Here is a 21,983-nt window from a genome sequence, read left to right as displayed (position 1 = left end):
TCAGCTCAGAGATCTCTACTGGAACATTGCTGATGAGTAACAAAGAGGAGCCAGTGCTTCATTATCAAAGGCAGCATATCTCTCCACCAGCTCCTGGCCTTGGTACCACATCCCCAACTCCCTACTCCCACTCAGTTTCCTCTTAACATATCTTTCCTCCAAATCCACAGCTCTTAGACATCAATATGAATGAGCTCTAAGTTCAGAACTCATCATTCCTTTTAACTTGTTTCTATCAAGCATAATGTACTGAGATTCAGAGTGTCTTTTAATTACATAAAGATGAGACTCTAGTCTCAAGGAACTTTCACTTTTAAAAAGACAAAAACAACTTAGATGCAAAGAAATTCATTTCAAACACATGAAACATAATTTAAGTATTAAAACAAAATATAGAGTTTCATCTATAAACATGTCTTTAGGTCTGTTTTGATGTAAAACTCCCACTGCTTTTCCGGGTTGGCTTCAGAATAATCCTATTTTCTCCAAAAGCTCTGTATAAGGAGAGATCCATGTTGGTCTGAGCCCTTGAACTTTTCTGATTCAAACTTAAGCAGACTGGTACTGTGCATGTCATGCACATAAATCTGTAAGTGTGACAATTCCCTGAAAATTGACCTCAGAAAAGAAAGTACGTGAATGAGTCTGGTATAATGGCTGGCAAATAATATAACAAGTACTAAATACATCTAAAAGACAAATTCGAACCATTTGTCATAAATTATGATTTACATCTTTCTTCCGTGAAGTACAATACGAGAATGAATTTTTTTTCTTGCATTAAATATAGAAATACTAGATCCAGAAAAAACTTGAAAGATAGAGTCAGGGACCCTTACATATGCATTCCAAGGTGAAAATAGAAAAAATACAGGCAAATCCTATAAGAACAGCCTGTGCTGGTGAACCTGTTATCAAATACTTTCTTCCAAATTTCTGTAGCATTAAGATATCTGTTTTCACAGGGTAAAAATAGAAAATCATAGAAATCTCCTTAAAAAAATAAAACTCTCACAAGAGAAAAAAAAGTAATTAAGAAATATGGTTATTCACCCAATTTGTCTCTGGCAGCCATCTTGTTTCCTCCTCCAGTATATAAAGTTAGTAATTCTAAAACAATAAAGATGGGATGGAGAAACTCCTTACTAATGAAACACTTTAAATGAGCTCCCTAAATACTTTAACTAGCATTTAATTTATTTTTAATCAGGTGCTTATCATTTGTTAAATAAATTCCAAAGGCCCCAGGATTCCACAGCCCTTAGATAGGCTAATCTCCCATTGGGAAGCAACACATATTAAATAGTTGCTAAACCTTGGTAAATACACTTTTAATAATTAATTCTAGAAGTATTTAACTTGCAGTAATATACCGGATATTTCAGCAATATTGTAATCCATGGGATATTGCCGAGGGATTTCTCAGATTAACACATTTGGGTCCCCGAGTCCCATCTGTATACCTCTATCTGCATTAACAGCAGGTGATTCAACACATGGGCACCAGCCTCCGTGTGTCTGAGTGACCAATGATTTTATTATCACATCAGTGAGATCAGATCAGTGAAATGCATCAGCTGAGGAAACGCTTAGTAAGGGATGAGACAGACAGTGGCTTACAAGTCAATCCAGGTTTTCAAAAATGATAACTACTGAAAAGAAAGATTACTTTTCCCAATGAGATGTGTAAATATTATGTAGATATTCTAACTCAATCTCTATGATGGATGGTGCTCAATTTTAAACATATTTCAGTAATGCTTTAATTTAATAGAATGGAAGATACACAAGATGTTAAAGGATCAAGGTGAGAATAAATTTTCTTGCACAGATGGTTTCTTCTTGTTCTAAAAATCCACGAGATTCTTATACTTCTCCTTAACAAAAGGGCTTTGCTTTCTTTCCTTCTTTAAAAAGGTTGCTGTGCAGAACCACTTTGATACATTCTGTAGGGCCTGTCCAGTTCCATTTAACCTTCTCTAACATGGCTATAGCTTCCCCCTCCCCTTATTTTGTGTACATTGTGACTCACATAAGGTGTGTTAAAACTGAAGTCAGGTGGGACCTTTGTCTTGAGCAGAAAAGGCCACTTCCCCACCCGGACTGACAAAGCGCGGAGAATGACCAGCAGATGGTGCTACAGAGCAGGCAGCAACCCGGGGCTTAACTCATCCTTTTTGTTCAAGGACTGCGTCACAGGCTCTCTCGAAAGGATCTGTGGGCTTCTGGTTAGTCAGTTACCTCCTTGAGTCAGGGGTTCTCCATTCCCCATCTTTTCTCTCCTCCACTTTCTTAAATGTGTTTTCTGTAGTCTTAAAAATACCGTGGCCTGTCCCCAGCATGGTTCTCCAGCCTGGTCCTTCAGGGCATCATGGAATACCTGTGTAAACATAAACGGTACAGATAGCCGATTCACTCGGAAAGAAGTATCTCATTTTCTGCTCTGGCTAACCGAAAGCACGCGCCCTGGCGATGATGTTTCAGTAGTGATAAAAATCAAACATTTTCTGGAGCCATTATAGTCTAAAATGTTAATGCAGTTTACTTTTTAAAATGTGATCGATAGATGGTTGGAAAGTGCCCATAAATTACTGAAGGCAAAAAACATTCTATTAGCACACACTGGATTTTGCAATATTTGTTGGTCTGTGTTTTACTGGGGGGAAATTTTTAATTTGCTGAAAGCTTGAGTTTTGTTTTGTTTTGTTTTGTTTTCAAATACCTGTCTTTGTCTTTCTCTGTTCAAGAGGGATATTTTTAACGTGAGTCATTTAGGAAATGTAATTCTAATGCAGTATAGCTATAGGTTTCAATTAACGTTCTACCTTTCTGACAGCCTTTACATTACATGTTTTATGAAATCATTAACTATTGTCATGTTTCTATTATGATACTATTAGGAAATAAAGAGACTTATGTAAATGGAGATGTAAAAGAAATGTATGACAGTTACTCGGAGCAACATCTGTGCACTATCATACATGCTCACACTAATTTTCTAAAGATTGTTCCATTCATTATAGAGCATTGTTAGTTGCAGTGGCACAACCCTTATTTCCATGCATTTAGGGAATGAGGCAGAGAGTGGGTAAATGAGAGCCTAATCAATACCACTTTTCATTTTGCATCTAATGTGCTGCCTTTCCCTTTCTTTTCCTCATGCACAAATCCAAAAAAGATCCTGACGTTACAGTCATAAAATGTAATTCTTCTGCAGAAACACAGACAATAATGCTTTCTGTATTCAGGCGTATTGCATATTCTAATGGCATTTGGCTAAATTGAGTATGGATTTAACATCAAAGGCTTCATGAATTTTTCAAATGAGATATTAAAGTCAATATTTCAAGTGAAAGATATTTCAATTTAGTTGCATACACAACAATAAAAAACTTCTACAAGGTAGAGGTACGAGTGGCTGTGGCAGTATTAGTTCATTCAAGAAATTATTAGTTTATAAGAAAATCAAACACAAGGTTGTGATCTGGCAACGACTCTGAATAAATTAGACTAACCGATATGCACTAGTGTACTTTATCTCTTGCAGGCTGAAGCAGTGTACTTGCCATGGGCATGTTCGGGGCTCCTAGCTGATTTTTTCTAAACTCTGTTGATTAGCGTGAAGATTTGCATTGCTGTTCATAAATCTCCTTATTTTCATTTGTACGAGTAGAAGACAAGATATGTGAAAAACAGAGCCGTTTTTCACCTTGTGTTTAAGTGGATCTTACTTCAAGGTGTCAATACCTAAAGTGGGTCTGCACAATGATGCTAAATGTCGCCTTTCAGGCAGGTTGCAGGATGCTCTGGTTCAGTGTGGGTGGAGGTGCTGCAGCCAGCTGACAGCCGTCCACGTCATGGCAGATCACCGATGCTTTCAAAAATATATGCAAACTTGGATTTCTACAGCACCTTTCCGCCGAAGAACTCGAAGCTCATCCACACATGTTGTCTCATTCGTCTAACCAAATCCCCAAGGAGGAAAGGAACGGCAGAGAGTGTTGTCACTCCCATTTCACAGATGGGCCAATATAAGGCACAAAACATGAAATGACTTGCTTCCCTACTGGCCTGTGGCCTTCTGACGAACGCTTTAATAGAGAGATCAGTACTGAAACTGGAATTGGAACTCTGTCTTCTATCTTCCAGACCAAAGTCCTAAATATGAAACCAACATCTTTACTCTTCGGCCACGATGATGGCAGGTTGGTCTGTGCGGATTTGTATTATCTGTCTGGCTCTGCTCTGTGGACCCACAGAGAGGCATTAGCCTGAATTTCCTGCATAACAGTCCCCATCTTACCTCTTTGTTTTGACTATTGCAAACTCATAACACCTTTCATCTAGTATTTTCAAGCCCTGCATCAATTTAACCATGGGTTAACTCAACCTCAGATAGGCACTCTGTATTCACAACACTTTAGGTAATAAAGAGTAAAGCAAATCCACATCCTAGAAGAAATGACCATTTCTGGACGATGACAAGCAGCCCACCCAGCTGACTTGTATGTAAAAATCCCTTCCTATAGTTCATAGCTAAGCCAGACACCACCGAAAAATGCAAATACTGTCAGCTCTGTCTCCAGTCTGTTAACCTGTCTGCTACCAGTGCATTTAAACCAGGGTCATCGTCAGAATCCCTCACTTTATTGAGGTGTCTTAAAGAAGATGGCATTTTAAAGACCCAACAACACTGCAATGCATGAAGATTTCAGTCTGTAATTTGAAGGACGATTGCCCATCTTTAAAATAGGAAAAATCCTAACTGCAGAAGTACTCTGTAATGAGGCAGACAGGAACATGCACACCCACTACAAATTCTGGTTTTTTTACAAGAACAAAATATTACAGCCATCACTTCTTCCAATTTCAAAGCACTTGGAGTCCCCTAGGAGGATGTTTTCCATTGACCCGCCACACATGTGTACCCACAAGATACTCACTTCACCTGTTTGAGTTAATACAGACTCACATGACAGGACTTATTTTGCAAGTGGATGGCAAGAAGCTCTTTTTCAATGTATCCATACCCACCCCAACAACAACAACAACAAAAAGCCTCCAGAACTGGAGAGTGTTTCTTTCCTTCATTACATCTAAATGATCAGACTCATTTCAGTCTCAATTCTCAAAATTTCCTCCCTCTTTTTATTCCCCCTTTTTTATAAGAAACCCTATTATAGGGAGGAAAAACAAACTGGAACAAAGCTACAATTCAATGCTCATTTTAAAGTTTTCAGTTATAACAGTGCTCCTGGGCATGACTATTACATGTTGGCTTCTTTGGAAAACTGTTGATCTTTTGATGTTTATCATTTCTTTATTTAAACTGTAAAAGGGAGCTTTGTGGAGAAACAGACTTTGTGTCTAACTAAGGTCTATATTAAAACTCAGCCCAGGCCATGAATGAAAATGGAGGCTCTGGACTCTAACTACTCCCTCATCGGCCCCTGCCCACATCATAAAACCAGTAAGCTATTTGGCACAGAAGAAAAGAGATGGGAAAACACAAGAACTAAACCCCCGGCCGACCACGTACCTAAGAGCCACGAATATAAACACAGAAGGAAGTGTTAGCTTAGTTCTAGGAGGTGGCAAGGGGGACATCAGAGGTTTATGTGATATTCAGTGTTCATATTCCTAAAAGAAAGTGCACATTTTAAAATTTTCACGGCACATCTGTGCATTGCTACATTTTTAAGGGCCTGCTAGGACTGGAATTACAGGAGATTTGAAGCTCACAACTGAGTAGCTCTGGCAAAGCTACATGGGGGAGGAAGGCTACTGAAAATGTGGGGGGAAAGGTAGAGCCTTGCCAAAGAGGAACATTAAAAAGGGTTCTAGCGGGGGAAACTGTCAGCTTTATATATGGGAACTTGAAATGGAAAAATTGGTAGTGCCACTGAACCTGAACAGCAGCTGTGAAATCAGAATTTACTCCCTAATCTGAATTAACTAATCAAAACCAGGTCACTCCTCTGCTTTCCCTCCACTACCCACCACATTGCCCTGGGTTATTTTTCATGACCAATCGCATTCTGCGGCAAAATAAATAAAGAGCAACAAAAACAGAAATACTAAAGGTCAAAGTTTCCCCACCCAACCCAATGCACTTGAGATTTATCAATGGAGGAAAAAGTGTAGGTTTTCCATCTTTCATCTTTTCATCTTTGTGGTGCATAGACTTAGTAAAAAGGAGGAAGTTTACCTCCTCATCACCAATGTACTCAGATAGAAACCAAGAATGATTTTTAAATGATGACTTCTGAGATCTAAGCTCAAAAGAAAAGTAAAAGGTAAGGGCTGCATGAAGCAAAAGGACCACTGTGCTAATAATTTTTAAAAGTTCAGATTTGCAGCTAATTTTATACACGAGCATTTTTTGAGCAAGCATAAGCATTTAATAAAATGGTACTGGTAAATTATCCAAAGAAATACATTAAAGGTGTACACTAGCCCAAGCGCGATTTGAAGCTCTTATTAACTGGTGATTATCTTCACTGATCCACATTACCATTCAGTTGCAGATGTTACTGACATTAAGATGTATGATGCAGAGGCTGGAGAAAAAGCCCATTTAAGACAGGTGAATACTTAATAGTAATTCAACATACGCGGCACAAAATGTCTTTCACAGGAGTTCAAGGATTTTCCCTTTTTTCTCCTTGCAATTTTATGTGAATGTTTATAAATAAAATGAGAAATGAAACTCCATTTGGTAGCCATTTGACTTACTCAAGTTTAATGGCCATTTAAAACTTTGCAATTTATCATTTTAGGCTTCTTTCTCATCTGGCTTTGTTTTTATTTATTTATTTAAGTTTCCTCTCTGAATTCTTATGGAAGATCCACATTTTAAGTATGCAGATAAAATTTTTATCTGACATGGCTCTGTTGTTTATCTTTTAGTTTTAGTAACTCCATGGCTGATGTTGCAATAGTTAGCTGACCGCCTGCTGGATGTAGACCAGATCTCTTAGAAACTATAGAACTTACCCCTTTGCTATTTAACTGCTCAGTATTACAGAAGGACCACTGTGTCCACCCATGGTGGACTCCTACTGATACCATCTCAACACAAGGTTGACATAGGGAAGCCATATTGTAGAAAAGACACCATATTGTAACTTTGAATGATCTCTGACTTACTAACCCAGCTGGATCTGCACCCTCCAGGAAATCTACCTGCTCTGTAGATGTTATGACCCTTGCTTGTGTATGTACTTCCCAGCTACGATAAGATGATAACTTTATTCTTTTGAATTCTTTAGGAATGTGAAGACCCCCTGAACAGAGAGTCTATGCTGATAGCCATCATCAATGACAACTGAAGATCTGGTATGGCACCTCCCAGTCTGTAACACCAGAGGGTCAACATTCCTAACACCCTCCCCTATAACCCACTGACTTGTATAACTGTTTCAAGATTCTGTGCCCCCTTAAGATGGTTCTTTTGCACTTTAGTAGTCATTGCCCCCCTTGCTAGCAAGCTGTAATAAAATGTCCTTTCTCTGCCACCATCTTGCCTCTTGACAATTGGCTTTTGTCTCGCAGTGAGCAGATCATGCCTTTTGTGTGGTAACACTACCCCTTGCTATGCAACCCAAGGCAGATACAGAAATTCATCTAGTCTATACATTTCTAAATGCAACAAAACAGCCAACAGCTTATTAGTGATGCTTTTCTCAAGTTGACTTTTAAGAAAAAGAACCTAGATATTCCAGTAGGAAGTACAGAGATTAAAAGTAAAGAGATTTGTGGGGAAGCAAGTCAACACAGTTGGAAAATTTCGAGTACAGCTCAGCCCATCAAGTCACTCTTCCTCCTGCTGGCTTCCACATACAGATGCCAGTTGATTACTAATTTTATATACAGGTTATACTCATACACACTTTAAGTAGTTAAAAATATTGTAAAAGCAACAAAGATTTCCTAGGTACTTCTATCCTCCTTTTTGTACATTTCTGCTTTTAAATGTATCACACTTTGGAATAACTTTTGCCACACTGCAGTTGGTCAGAGTCTCTCTCCCTTCCGAATCCAGCCTAAATAATGTTCCCCAAATCCAACTTTTGCTCTGTACCCCCTATTCTCTTTGAATCTTTTCAGTCCTGTATTTCACGCACTCTCCCAATCTTGCCCTCTGCAGTATTAATTGAAAACAAAATATTAAAGATCAATAATATTAAAATATATACCATGATCCAGCTGATATTTCTTTTTCAACAATTGCCTTTACCCAAAGGAACAGGTATTGGGAAACCCAATACATGCAACAGGGCCTGTGGGAAGTATATTTTGTCTGAGAAAGTTTTTTCTAATCACATAACATAAGCATCTACTTATTCTGCATAAGCATAACTCTGATCCTGTAAACATACACATATGTGTATTCATAATTTTCTTTCCCACATTTGGAAATATATGTGTGTTGCTAGTTATTGTTGTATATAAACAGAAATTTCACTGTCTTTAGGGGAATCTATATTACAAAATATCTAGCACATTCAAACATGGAGTTTCCAACATTCCTCTTTATTCCATCAGATAAAATACAGAGTAAAGAGTGACTTCACTTCAGGTCAAAGGAAATGACTCCCAAAGAGTCTGAGTTGTCTTGAGTCAGTGATTTTCCAACTGTGATCAGAAAAGCTGCACGTTCCCTCTCAGCTTTCTAAGGAGAGGAGTCTTGGGGAAGACAAGACGTGGAGGTTGAGTTTGAAGGGGAGCCTATCCTTTCAACCTCCTTCCTTAGCCAAAGCAACTCTCCTTTTATTGATTTTATATAAAAGAAGTCTGTGAAAGATTTTGCCTGAAGACAAGTCTCTTCCGCTTACAGTTAGAGTATTGGCCTCTCTCCAAGGAGAATGGTACTCAGGAGATGATGACTGACTCTATAGACCCAAAGGGAAAAAGAGACTCTTTCCACTGAACCATCTTTCTTCTGTAGTTGGAGTCTTCAGCAACTTTCTCTATCCCAGCTAATGATTCTGCTGGGACCTTTTGAATACTAGGGTCAACTTGACTTTGTCTCTTTCAGGGCTCCTTAGAGGTGTACCTAGAAGCTATACTCAAAGGCTTTCAGCAGAGTTGATTCCTGGAATCTTTCTTGAGAATAGAAATAAATATATAAATAATCTATATTTGTTTTACTTCCCAAAGAGACAGAATTCCTAATGGATCTAATTTATCCACTTATTATACAGGGAGATTCACTTTATTTTATGATTCAGTGAGCTGAGATGTAAGCTAATAAATACCCTTGCAAAAATATTGCTAGAAGATGGTCCTTAGCCCAAATCGCTAAACTTTGAGCTGCCAAATTCTACTTTCTACATAAGTGCCCCCGCCAGCAGAGTTGGACATGCATTTTACATTTGTGGCAAGGGGAGACCATGACATATTTTATAGGCTCCTTTCCTACTAGACATCAAACTAGACATATGGTAATATAAACATAGCTAAGATCGACTGAACAGAAGACCCCAAACGTACAGTAAGTACTTTCTAAAGGCAAGTGTTATCTCACACTGGCTGGTCCATCATCACTTCAATGTACATTTTGCTTTCCTCACTGGGAACTTGTTAAACTAATTACCTCAAACTCTGAAAGTAGGGGTAAAAGAGACAATAAAAACATAAAATAGTAACAATGAGGACTAAATAATAATAATAAATTTGCTGTCACTCTGTCAGAATCTGAGAAATTTCCATTTTGCAAAGGATTTCCCATCCTCCTACATCTCTGTATAACATATGGTATGTTCAAGTGGAAGTTAATTAAAGTTCATGTTTGACTGTTAATTCATCCCTAATTCAGAGCACAGTGGCAGGAAAAGGTGCTCACACAAGCCTGGAGCTTCCAGTGGTACCAGTTAGTCCTTTGGTTAAATTGACGTGCGATCTATTAAGTTCCAAATTTGAAATTGCATCAAAAGTACAGAAAGAAAAGCTGCCAGTGGGTTGCTGAACTGTGCATGTTCAATGAAATGCTTCCTTTGGTTCTATATGTGAGAAAGCCTGTTATCTCCTTCTCTAACAAAGGAAGACAAAGATCTGGTAGAACATTAAGGACACAGTGTTTTCCTTGTGAAGGCGGATACTCGGTACAGGAGGGGCTCTTTGTCACCAGCTTGCTGTATCACCACCAAAGAATGCTCTTGTAGAATAGTGTGGTGCTTAAAATACAGTAATTACTGTTACAGTGTGTGCACAGCAATGTAAGAACCATATCTAGAGCTATACGTGGTACCGAGAGTCGAGAAACAGCTGTAATTTTGGCTTTAAATATGTTTATGAGCATTCTGAATGGTTTAAGCTTGCTGTGCAGCATATGATTTTAATTTTCTTTATGGATATAGGGGGGCCATGAAATGCTGACTTTTGATATAATAATCTTTCAGGTTTCAGAGAAACTATAGGAGGCCAGTCAGTCCTCAAGCCTACCCTCTTAAATCTCGACATAAATTTCTCAGTGGTAGATGTAAGTTAAAAAAATTATACTGCACATTATATAGTAAGTCTTATATCTCTGATTTGAATGAACCCTTTCAGTTGACTACCTAGGCTTGGGAAATCAAAGAAAACCTATAAAAGGGAGGTATATATCTTATTTACCAAATCATAACTCCTTTCTTTGGAACAAAAGAAAAAGAATATTCCAAAGGAAAATTCAATTTCCTTATTTACCATACACAAAAATCAAGGAATGGTCGTCTTTATATTGAAACTCATATTTAAGCATACTTCAAAGCAAATGCTAAATTGGTCATTTCTTAGGAATTGCTAAAGTGGATTTACTTACAGTTTAAAAAAAAAACATTTTAATTGCCTCTAGTTATTGTAAGTTAATTGTGCCTGCTTTTGTTTGTTTCATTTAAAAGAACACATCCCAGACCAGTTAGTAGTTGAAAGATTAGTGATGGAGAAGAAATGGATCCTACAAAAAAGATGCACCCCGAATGAAAAAGAAATGATGTTATTTTCCTCAAGTGACTTCTATTGTGAGAACCTTATAAATACCCATTTGACTAAAACTAGAGAAAATAAACCTTGATAGACAAGTATTACTTGCTAAGGTGTGGACTCAGGCAGGTAATTTCATCTGCTCTTTAAAAATATTTTTCTGTATAATAATTTTTCAGCAACATGGCTTATTTCTGTCATGAAGGTACAAAGTTACTTCTCAAAATTAAAAAAAAAAAAAAATTTGTCAATCAAATATCCCTACCAGCTTCCGTTCACATCAAGAGAGTACAGCAAATGACACACTAAAAGCCCAGGAACGTGCTGACAATTAAGTCCCAGGTAGCTAATAACCACTCTGTTATGATGAAAAAAATACTTGAGAGATGTAATCCATTGTATGACAGGGGAAGCTAGATTCTATGCCTCCTTAGATGGCAGTGTAGCAGGTACAAGGCTGGGATAACCAACCTTCATTTTATTTTTCTCCTGGCACACAACCAGTTTACATTTTCAAACCTTCCTTCCAACAAGCTGGAGTCATTGGACTGAGTTCTAGCCAATAAAGTATGGTTGAAGTTACATGTGCATCTTCAGGCTTTCACATGCTCCCTCGTTTCTCATACATTGGAAATGAAGCTCCAGGAGATGGCAGAGCCACCTGACAGAGCCACCCTGGTCCTGAATGACTGCATGGAGCCAAGATATGAGGAGAGATCTGCTTTTATTATGTGAAACCACTGAGACGTTGACTAATGTAAATGGGGACATTGTGGGGTCTCACACATTTTAGGATTCAACTGAAAACCACAATGAGCCCAGTTTTCTTTCAGACCCCCTCAGAGAAGTAGTGAGTGCATTCACTCAAAAGCATTTATCTAGCACTTACCCCAGGCACCAGATAGAATTAAAAGATGAAGTCTCTTTCCTTCTGATTCTTCCAGTCCAGTGGTGGGGGAGAAAGTTCCTGGGATTACGAGGTAGCTTGAATGAACGCTATATTGTCTAGGATGCTAAGTATGCACATAGGAGAGGCTTCTAATACAGGAAGACTACATAATGGTGATTATAAACAAATGAAAGAATTAGTAGGTATGGGCCACGTGAAAAATGGAGCCGTCAGTAATGGTGGAGAGGTCTTGGGATGTGCTGGGCTCTGAGTCGTGCTACGAGGACCTAATCCCTGAAGGAATTCACAGTCCAGCAGAATTATGATACACTGGAGTCAAATCTCAGGTGCCATCAGTCATCTTCATAATGGAAATACCTATTTTGCTACTTTTAAACATATAAACTCTCCCCAGGAAGAAAAAAAGCTACTTCCATTAAAAAAATGGTCCAAACTAAGGTCATGCTGATTCTCCTCAATGTGACAAGTTTGACCAGTTGCCTAGAAGTGAAGATGAGGCAGCCTTGCCGGCCTTCAGTTTGGAAAGAAACATCTTCATGGGCTGGCTATATGGCATTAAATCTTTTTGTGTTTTCTGAGAATACCAAAAAGATAATTACTGGGCCCTTAAAATTCAGACAAATATTTGTGTACAATTATTATATATAGCTACTGCTGAAAAAAGTTCTCTTGTATCACTTTTTGAGTCTCATGTATATGAAATTCGGATAAATTAATTACCAAGTTAAGTGTGCCACATGCTATAATTAATGAGATTGTTTTGCTTATTTATTTATCTATTGATTTTTAGTTTGGGTAGGAGTTGCTAGTTTTCATTTATGCATGCTCTCTTGACCAGAAGATGAGGAGAAACAAAATGGTACAGTTCCATTCTGGGTTTAAAGAAAATAATTTAGAGAAGGGATCCACTAAAAACACTGAAAACTGACATTTCCCTGAATCACAGAAATCTACATTGTCTAAAAAGAGGTCATTTTTTAAAAAAATAAAGCTCTCTGTATTAAGTATGCCAGCAGATAAAAAGAGGTCAAGGTAACATAAATAAGCAGATATTATGTTACAAGACATTAGTCACTAGCTTTAGGCAATATACCAGCTTCAGACAAAAGTAACCAATAAAATGTGCTCAAGCTGATGCTATGTTGGATATGTGCAGAATCTTTCATAAAACTTTTGGACATCATGGAAAATAGCGGAGGAGACAATAACACCCCAGGAGACAATTGTATGCATGGTATATCATTTCCAAGCCACCTGCAGTGTTTCTCATCTAAATCTTTATTTAAGAGAGAAAAGCCCAGACAATTCTGATCATGTAGTAAGGCTTAAATATTATTTTGAGTAATAGAAAGACCATGTTCTATAAAAACATAAAAGAAAGGCTTCTTATCATGAAGAATATGTTTAGGAATCTCAGTCTGAATCTTGCCTACCTTGAGTTTTAAGTCTCTGAAAGCAGAAGGCATTGTGGTAGAATGGAATGTGTGCTTGTCAAGTCCGCTCTTCTACAAACAATGGATAATATAAGAATAGAAAAGCAAAAGGATAAGATCAGACTTAAAACCAAGGTTAGGATCCTTTGTACTCCAAAAGGAACAAAAACGCAAAGTCGTGTGCTGAGCTGAAGCTGTACACCTACTGGGTTTCAAGTCTGAAAGCAACAATGGAGTTTGAGAGTCCAGCTCCTGGAGGCTAAGTGGGAATTAAAGTGCTTCAAATGAGATGGCAGACAGGGTAGGGGGTGGGGGGTGGAAGAGGGTGTGAGAAGAGAAACCAGAGCTTGGTTTACTGCCTGAAGGCAGAAAGTGAAACCAGCTAGTCCACCCTATAAAGATGGCTTAAAACAAAACACAACAACATAACACAACAAGCAAAAATATATTGTTAGCCACCATGGTCAGGAATTGAATCAAGCCCTTCATTGGCTCAGTGGATACGTCTGTGAGGTCCCCATCATTGCTGCAGAATGGAAAACCAGAAATAGCACGAGAAAACATGGGTCTGGAAAGGGATCGGTCAGAGTCACATGGGTAGTAGGTGGCAGTCACAAAAAACAGAGAGGAATACATGTAGAAGGAGAAAGAAAAATTTAAAGAACAGGAGCAAAAACTCCCTCTTCAAATGAGTTTTTAAATCAAATTACAAAGCTCATTAAGAAGCACAGTGGGAAGATAGCTAACAAAGTAAATACTCAGAATAGTAATTATTCTAAAGAAATGAATTTTGTGGAGCAGTCTGACAGAAACTCTAATGCTGATATTTTGAGGCTGCTCAAGGAGATAAGTGAAGAAATAACCTTGATTAAAAATGAAGTTATTTTTGAAAAGAGAATTAGAAGTCTGGGAAGTGAGAAAAATTTTACTGAGAAAAAAACAAATAGCATGATAAACCCTGGCCTAAAAGTAGTTGAAGAAAGAATTAGAAAGTTGGAAAATAGAACTGAGGAATTTACCCAGAATGAAGCATAGACAGACAAAGAGGTTTGGATTTTTCTTTAAATATAAAAAATATCAGATACAAGACATGGACAATAGATGATGAGATCTAATTTGTGTCCAATAAATGCTGCAGAAAATGGGAAAAAGTGTGAAGAGGTATTATTTGAAGAATTAATAGCTATGAATTTTGCAGAACTGAGTAAAGACATAAGGACTCAGGTCTATTTCTCTGGGTATTGAGCATGGTAAATAGAGATAAATCTAAACCAAAACCATCCTAAAAAAACTGTAGGACATTGAAGATGTGAAAAAAAACTAACAGGAAAAAAGAACAAGGAGATTACCAGGACAATTATACTCATAGTAGGCTTGTCAGTAATAATAATGAGTTCCAGAAAAGAACTGAACAAGTGTTTTGAAAGTGCTTTCAGAAAATTACTGTGGATTTAGCAGTTTTTACCCAGCTAAGCTATTTTTGAGGAAGGAAGGCAAAACAGAAGCATTTTCAGACATAGACAAACAAAGGGAATTTACTATTCACATGCTTTTCACTAAAAGATCTGTTAAAGAATGTACTTCAGAAAAATGACAAATTAACACAGAAATAAGTTTTGGGAATTAAGAAACATGAGTGAGACCAGAAATTTATGAAATATATCAATAAATGTAGCCAATGATTATCTGTGAAAGTAACATTTGTGTGTACAGATATTTGAAATAAAGCAAGTTAAAAACTGCCATAATAACAAGAAGTATTGTGTGTGTGTTGGAGGGGGTGCAAGAGAGGGGGTGTTCAGTGGCTGCTAAGATCAATGGTGTGCTAGAACTAGTTTGCAAAAGCCAGCTATTAAATTTTCAGGAATTTTGCAAGCCAGTTATTAAATACAGCCATCGTTTTAAAATTAAATTATATAAACTTACAATTAAATAAATTACATTAAAAGCAAAGGTAATAAATACTCAAATCCCATCACTTTCTAAATATTTTGCTACATTTAACTATTTTCTATGCTCTTGAGGCAATCTACATCTACTATATCTGCAGTACTTATGCTAGTGTGCTATAGAGCATTTCTTCCCAACTACGCATTCAATGACATCATATTTATAATTTGAAATCAGCCATGAGATTTCAAATGGAAATATCTACACCAGGGAAATCAGGAAAGGCCACCAAACAGGGCTTTTCTCCTCCTCCTTATAGCTGGTAGTTACACATGTACCAGCACACTATTCGCTAAGATTCACATATATTTTTTAAGAGAAGGTTAGAAATATTGAATAATTTTATACTTTATTGTATTACATCCCTTTATTTTAAAAATTAAGAATAACTGCTTCAAGAAAGAAAAAAGGAAGAAAGGAAGAGAGGAAGGAAGGGAGCGAGGGAAGGAAAGAGGGAGGGAGGGAAGGAGGGAGAAAGGAAGGAAGGAAATGCAAAGGGAGGTGGGCGGAATAATTATTGAAAACTTGATCAATCCAAAAGTTAATAAAAGAAGAAGAATATAAATATAAATTCAAAATGAGGTTATAGAAATAAGCCCAAATATAACAGTATTCACAATAAATGAAAATGGAAAAGAGAGAATATCAGAATAGACTAAAAAAACAATAATACTGTATTGCTTACTAGACATATCTAAAACAAAATCACACAGAAAGGTTACAATAAAGGAATTGAAAAATATCAGAAAAATACAAATTAACACAGAAAGAAGTCATGGGAATGAAGGAATAATGGTGACACTAGAAATTTTTTTTTAAAAAAAAAAGCTGTTCTAACTATACTTTTTTAAATTATAAGCATGTATGGCAATATATTAACATTTGATCAAGCTGATTGTTCTATTATTTTATAGCTCTCCAGAACTTTATGTATAGTGGTAATATTTTCCAATAAAAATATCATTTAAGAAAGAAAATATATTGGATCCAGAGAGCCAGGAATTTTACAATAAATTTCCAGCTGTTTCACTAATTTTGGCACCTCTATAGCCTTGCATAGTGCCTCCAGAAAATGAGAATTTTGGATTCTCAGTGGTTCATGCGTCTGCAGAATCAATATCATTGTCACATGTTAAAAATACCTCCTGGATCAGAATCTTCAGATGAGGCCAAGGTTGGTACAGGGCGGGCATGTCTGTTTTTAAAAGCCCACTCCCCACCCCCTTGACAGACTTCTGGATTTAGAGACCATTGATAGATGACCTCTTATTTCAAAAAAAACTTTGGCTATGATTCGTCGTATTCTTGAAAACAAACTATGAATAATCTTTCCTCTTCTTTTTATTGGGAAAAGATCCAAAAAGCAAACCAAATTAAAGGCTAAAAGACATGAGATTTACATGCATTAGCATAAAAAGCAGAGCAAAATAATTATTTGCAGTAAATAATACTTTAAAGGTTTCTGTCACTTAACTGCAGAGGTTCTTAACCCAGAGTTGATAGGTGTTCAGAAGGTCCACCGAAGCCCCTAAAATGTGTGTGGCTGTGTGTTTGTGTGTGTGTGCATTTTCAGGAACACAGAGTCACTAGCTTTCATTTAGATTGTCACAAAAGTATGTAATTCTAAATAGATTAGGAACCACTGATTTAAAGAAACTAAAAATACTGGAAAGAACTTTCCCCAAACCTTGTAGCATTTCAGTGTTACGTTAGAAGTCATGATTAAATGTTGCTGTGTCTGGGATTGAGGTCAGCATTAATTCAATAGGAGGCGATGATGCGGCCCCAGGAGAGGTCATTTACAGTGAAATGCCCTGAGACCTCTGAAGTGCCATGAATGTAAGAGGGGATTCTTGAAGCAGGTACTGTGTAGAAAAGGACAGTCAACTAGAAGACTGCTGTAGGAAGCTGGAAACAGGCTTCCAGTCCTGTCTTGACCCACAATGAGAAGTGTCCCTGGGCAAGTCACCTGGCCTCTCCTTATCAGCAAAATGTAAAGGGAGTGACAGGTTACTTAAACGTTCCTTCTTGTTCTAGATTCCATATTTCTACCAGAAACAATGTTCTCTTCTCCACAACAGAAGATAAACCAACATCACACCCCAAGTACACATCTAAACAAAATCCAGAAAATCTAATGATGGATCAGAGATGGAAAAATCCAATTTTAGAGAAAAAAAAAAAAGGATTAATGTGGCTAATCCAATAATCCAACCATTAGTGCAGGAAAACCTAGCACAATATTCTGTACCTCTTTGAGTGCATAATTAAGTTTCAGCAAGCAGATAAAGGCCATTAGAATGACTAAAAGTAAGGGTCCTGATTCTCCATTCAAGGTGTTCTCATTTCTCTTGAAAGTTCAAAATCAACAAATTAGATAAAATTGGTCAGGCTTCAGTTTGCTGGCAGTCAGCCCAAACCACCATTTATCCCACGAGTCCTAGAGTCAAACATAATCATACGAAATTTATGCCCACTAGATCCCTTGAGTTGTGACTGCATTAGTCTTTAGCTGACCCTAGCTGTTAGTAGTTATTATTCCTAAAAGTCCATCTACTTAATCCCATGGTTCCCAAGCTGTGTGCCAAGCCACCGTGGAAGGCTGCAGCAAATTCACAGGGCACAGGGATATTTTAAAATGTCAAGAGACACACGGCCACATTTCTCAGACATCCCTTGAACTACTAGCATGGTTTCAACATTGAGTCTTGCTACTTTCCTTTCAATGACATTGTTTCTTTGCAAAGGTAGGTTTTTGATGTTCACTATACTAAAAACTAAGCAACACACAAAATTCAATGCAGAATAAGAAATGAGGAGGGCAGTATCCAATCTGATTGCAGAGTTTCAAAAGTCATGAGGTATCCAACAGGTATGCATATCCCATTAGTAAGTACTTGTGATTATTTAGGAATTAAATAAAAATATGATTTTTGTTTCAATTTCTGTGTATTATTTTTTTCAAATTTTATGTTAGGACATAAATACTTACTAAGTTGTTTGGACTTATCTACTTAATAAACAGAAAAATCACCAAGACACTAAGAGAAAGTTTCATGAGAAAGTTTGGTTACTTTGAAGAGTGGTCCAAAGCTTGGATAGAAAACAAGCTTTACATTCTAATTTGTAAGGCATATATTTCTTCTTGGATTATACAATATAATGATGGAGGGAGAAGGAGCAGGAGAAGAAGAAGATGGAGAACAAGGAGGGGAGAAGGAGGAAGAAGAAATAGTAATAGTGGAAATAATATTAATAATGGTCTTTAACTGAGCACTTACTAAGTGCCAGGCTTTATACTAAGCACTTCATCTAACTTAATTTCTTTCAATCCCATAACTACTCATCCAGTCTGTATGCCCTCATATGTACTGAATTTCCTCTGTTTTAGCTAGTAAAAAGCTATTATTCCAATCCCAAAGGGCTCCCCCACCACCCTGGCAGTCCCAGGCCCTCTCCCAGGTTCCTCCTTGGACTACCCTATAATACAGCAACTAAAGTAGCCCAGTGAGGGAGCCACCAGAACCATGCTCCAGCCTTCCGACTGGCATTTGTAATTAGCGATCAGTGCCTGGGCCTTCCTAATTGTTAAGTATTTAGGATTCACCTGTGTTCACTCCTCACAGCAACACTGTGAGGAAGGCACTTTCACTCCCAAACTTAGATATTGACATTGATTCCTGTTCTATGTGACTCCCAAGTCCATGTTCTTCACCCCTATATGTAGATAACCCAGCACAGTCTAGTAAGAAGTGCCACACATTTCCAATGCACACTTGGACCAACAGGCCAGGATTCCAGTGCCTGGAACACCTTGAACCTGCAGCCACTTCACATTCCTCTTGATGTGACGACCAACCTTAAACATAAGTAGTTCTTTCCACTGAGTTTGTTAATTAGTTGACATCAACTTCCCAACTTGCAAGCACACGATCTAATATTCCATAGTAGAATTTGACAGCTCAGCAAACATCATGTATTCTTCCAGAGGCAAATCGCAGTGGTTTAAGTACCACAGTCTCTTTCTTTTCAATAGTGAATGGAAAGAATCATCTTAGGAGCAAGCTTTGTTGGCAGGAGCAGCTCCCTCAGTGGGCCATACCGTTCCCGAGTGCAGCTGGCGGAAATGCCCTTTCCTGGTGTCAGGGCACCCAGACTCTCGCAGGGCACTCTAAATGTTAATAGAAGGGACCTGGGGGTTTCCTTTCTGATTTGAGGTAGGATTATAGCTTCTCCAGAAGACAGCATATCTACTAGCAAACCACATCAGAATTACCTCCTCTCCTTGCAGAATGAGGTCTGGATCCCCATCCCACTGGGATTGGTGGAAGAAGGAATTGTCAACACTAATCACTGTATTTTTAAACAAGGAAGGAGTGAAACCCACCTCAACCACGGAGTCTTTTCTTTCAACTATAGGACAGGGTTTCCCCCTCCCTTATTTTACGGTTTCATCAGAATAACCCCACAATGTGTTCTGAGTGAATAATCTTATGAGATTCCTAATGGAACAAAAGCAGCGCCCCACCTCCAGTTCCAGAAGGAAGGTCTTCATTCCTCTCTTTATATCTGTTCTCACCTATCCTGAGGCCACCCTCCCACTCCCCTGGCACAAATCTGAATTCCTCATTAAAACGGAAGTGGTTATACAATGATCACAGTAAAACAAACAGCATCAGGCTTGATTTTGTGTGAACAAGCAACTTTCTGGAAAGAAAATGTCCTTCACTTTTCCAGGCACTATTAAGTAAATATCCTCTTCCAGGGCTCTAATCAGCATCCAAGAAGAGCAAATTCATCTCCTATGGGTAATGATTTGCTCCCACCGAATAGTTTAATGACTCCAGCTCACCAAAGGTTCAGGTCCACTGTAATTAGAATACATACTATAAACTTCAACTGGGTACAGCAAGGACAGTCATTTGTGTCTTTACTCTGCCCTATTTTTACAAGTTCTCAAAGCAAGTTTTCAAAACTCTAAGAGCCACATATTCAGACAGAGTGGATCTGCTGGGTGCAATCAGAGAAGGCTCCCTGGGCTGAGAGAATTGGAGGGCGAGTTGGTTGGTTGATATAAAATTTAGCATCTAAAGGTAAGAATAACGTGATAACTTTATTTAGGCCAATAACACAAGTAAAAAGAACACCTAGAATAAGAGTAAAATAAATATTCAAATGATCATATTTTAGAGCTAATAGGCACTTAGATCCCACTTCCTCAGTTTAAAGTTAAGATAAATTAAGGTTGCTGAAGGTTATCAACCAAAATCGCACGGCTAGTTAATGTATGAGCCAAATTAGAACTCAAGCCTCTTGCATCTCAGGTTCCCATTATTTCCCATGCGCTATATGGCCCCACCAATTGTCTGGAAAGAAGAGCTACACTTTTTCTTTATAATTTTAATCTTTATATATTCTTTGAATATAAATACGAAGAACCAAGTCCAAGTATCCAATTTCACTCAAAAACAACTTACTAAACACTTCCTATATGCAAACATTATGTTAAGATACTAAAAAGGGGCCAGAAAGTTGACCGAAATATGCCCCCTGCCTTCAAGGAACATACAATCTAACAGTAATCTAACAGTATTGTCACATTTTACTTGAGTAAAATAGACACCCAGGCTTATTCTAAGTTAGTCTCTATATTTTTACCAAGTTTTTCAAACAGGAATTGGTTTTATTTTAGATTTGACAGCTTTCAGCAGACTATAATCCTTCCTGATATGTAACTATTTTTGGACAGATCTTGTCCTTAGAACTAAGCATTTCTCTTTTCCCTTGCAAATTTGGAAGTTAATTTACAGGAGCCACACCTGAATGAATTCCTAATGACCTATTTTAACTATTGTGAATTTGCCTTAAGTAGTGTGATTAACCTCTCCTGTAAAAGATCTTTCTCTAAATATAGAGCAGAGTTGCTTTAACAGGAAGAAGCCCCCTTGGATGCCGGAGTTCTCTCTCAGTCAGGCAGGATAGGATTGGGGGATGCGCAGAAGTCACCGAGAGAAACTGCCAAAATTGACTCCACTATGGTAATGAGCTCTGAAACAATCTCATACACTCCCTGCAAAGGAATAAATGGGGTTTCTAAGTGAAGACAGGAAATAGCTTCCATTGATGATAAAGATCCTCCCATACCTTTTTTTTCTTTTGCTTATTTATAAATTTTATGGATAGAAACTGTTAGAAAGAAGACAAGCAAAACCATCAGAAGTCAAAGGAGTATGTGTATTTTTAATTCCATTATTACTTATAGAAATTAATCAGGAGCAGGAGTCCACTGCCTCACATGATCTATAACACACATGTGTCCTACACCCACTAAGAGTCACAGAATAACTGAAGTAATTAAGGACAATGATATTTACGCTGGGCCCTTCGCAGGAGTGTATTTAGACTGTGAAGTTTAACGTGAAAATCAAGAACATACAATGTCAGCAGTGCCATGAAAATCGAGTGGGCTTAGAGAATGAGCAACTTCAGGACAGAGCTGACCCTTCTGCCACATGACCATCAAATCATGAGTTCAGACATATTTGTGCCATTTGGGACTTAGAGTCCAACAATTCTCAGCCTCTGAGTGTGGCCTAAAAACATCTGGCATGAAACTGCAACTGTTCTGGACCAGATTGTCTAACGTTGAGTCGCACAGTCAGTGTCTCAAATGAGGCCGGGACTGATGTCACAATGGTGCTTTATCTTTTGTGCAACCAACTCAG

This window comes from Equus caballus, chromosome 5, assembly GCF_041296265.1.
Source record: "Equus caballus isolate H_3958 breed thoroughbred chromosome 5, TB-T2T, whole genome shotgun sequence".
NCBI classification, from domain to species: Eukaryota; Metazoa; Chordata; class Mammalia; order Perissodactyla; family Equidae; genus Equus; species Equus caballus.
This window is presented reverse-complemented; position numbering follows the sequence as displayed.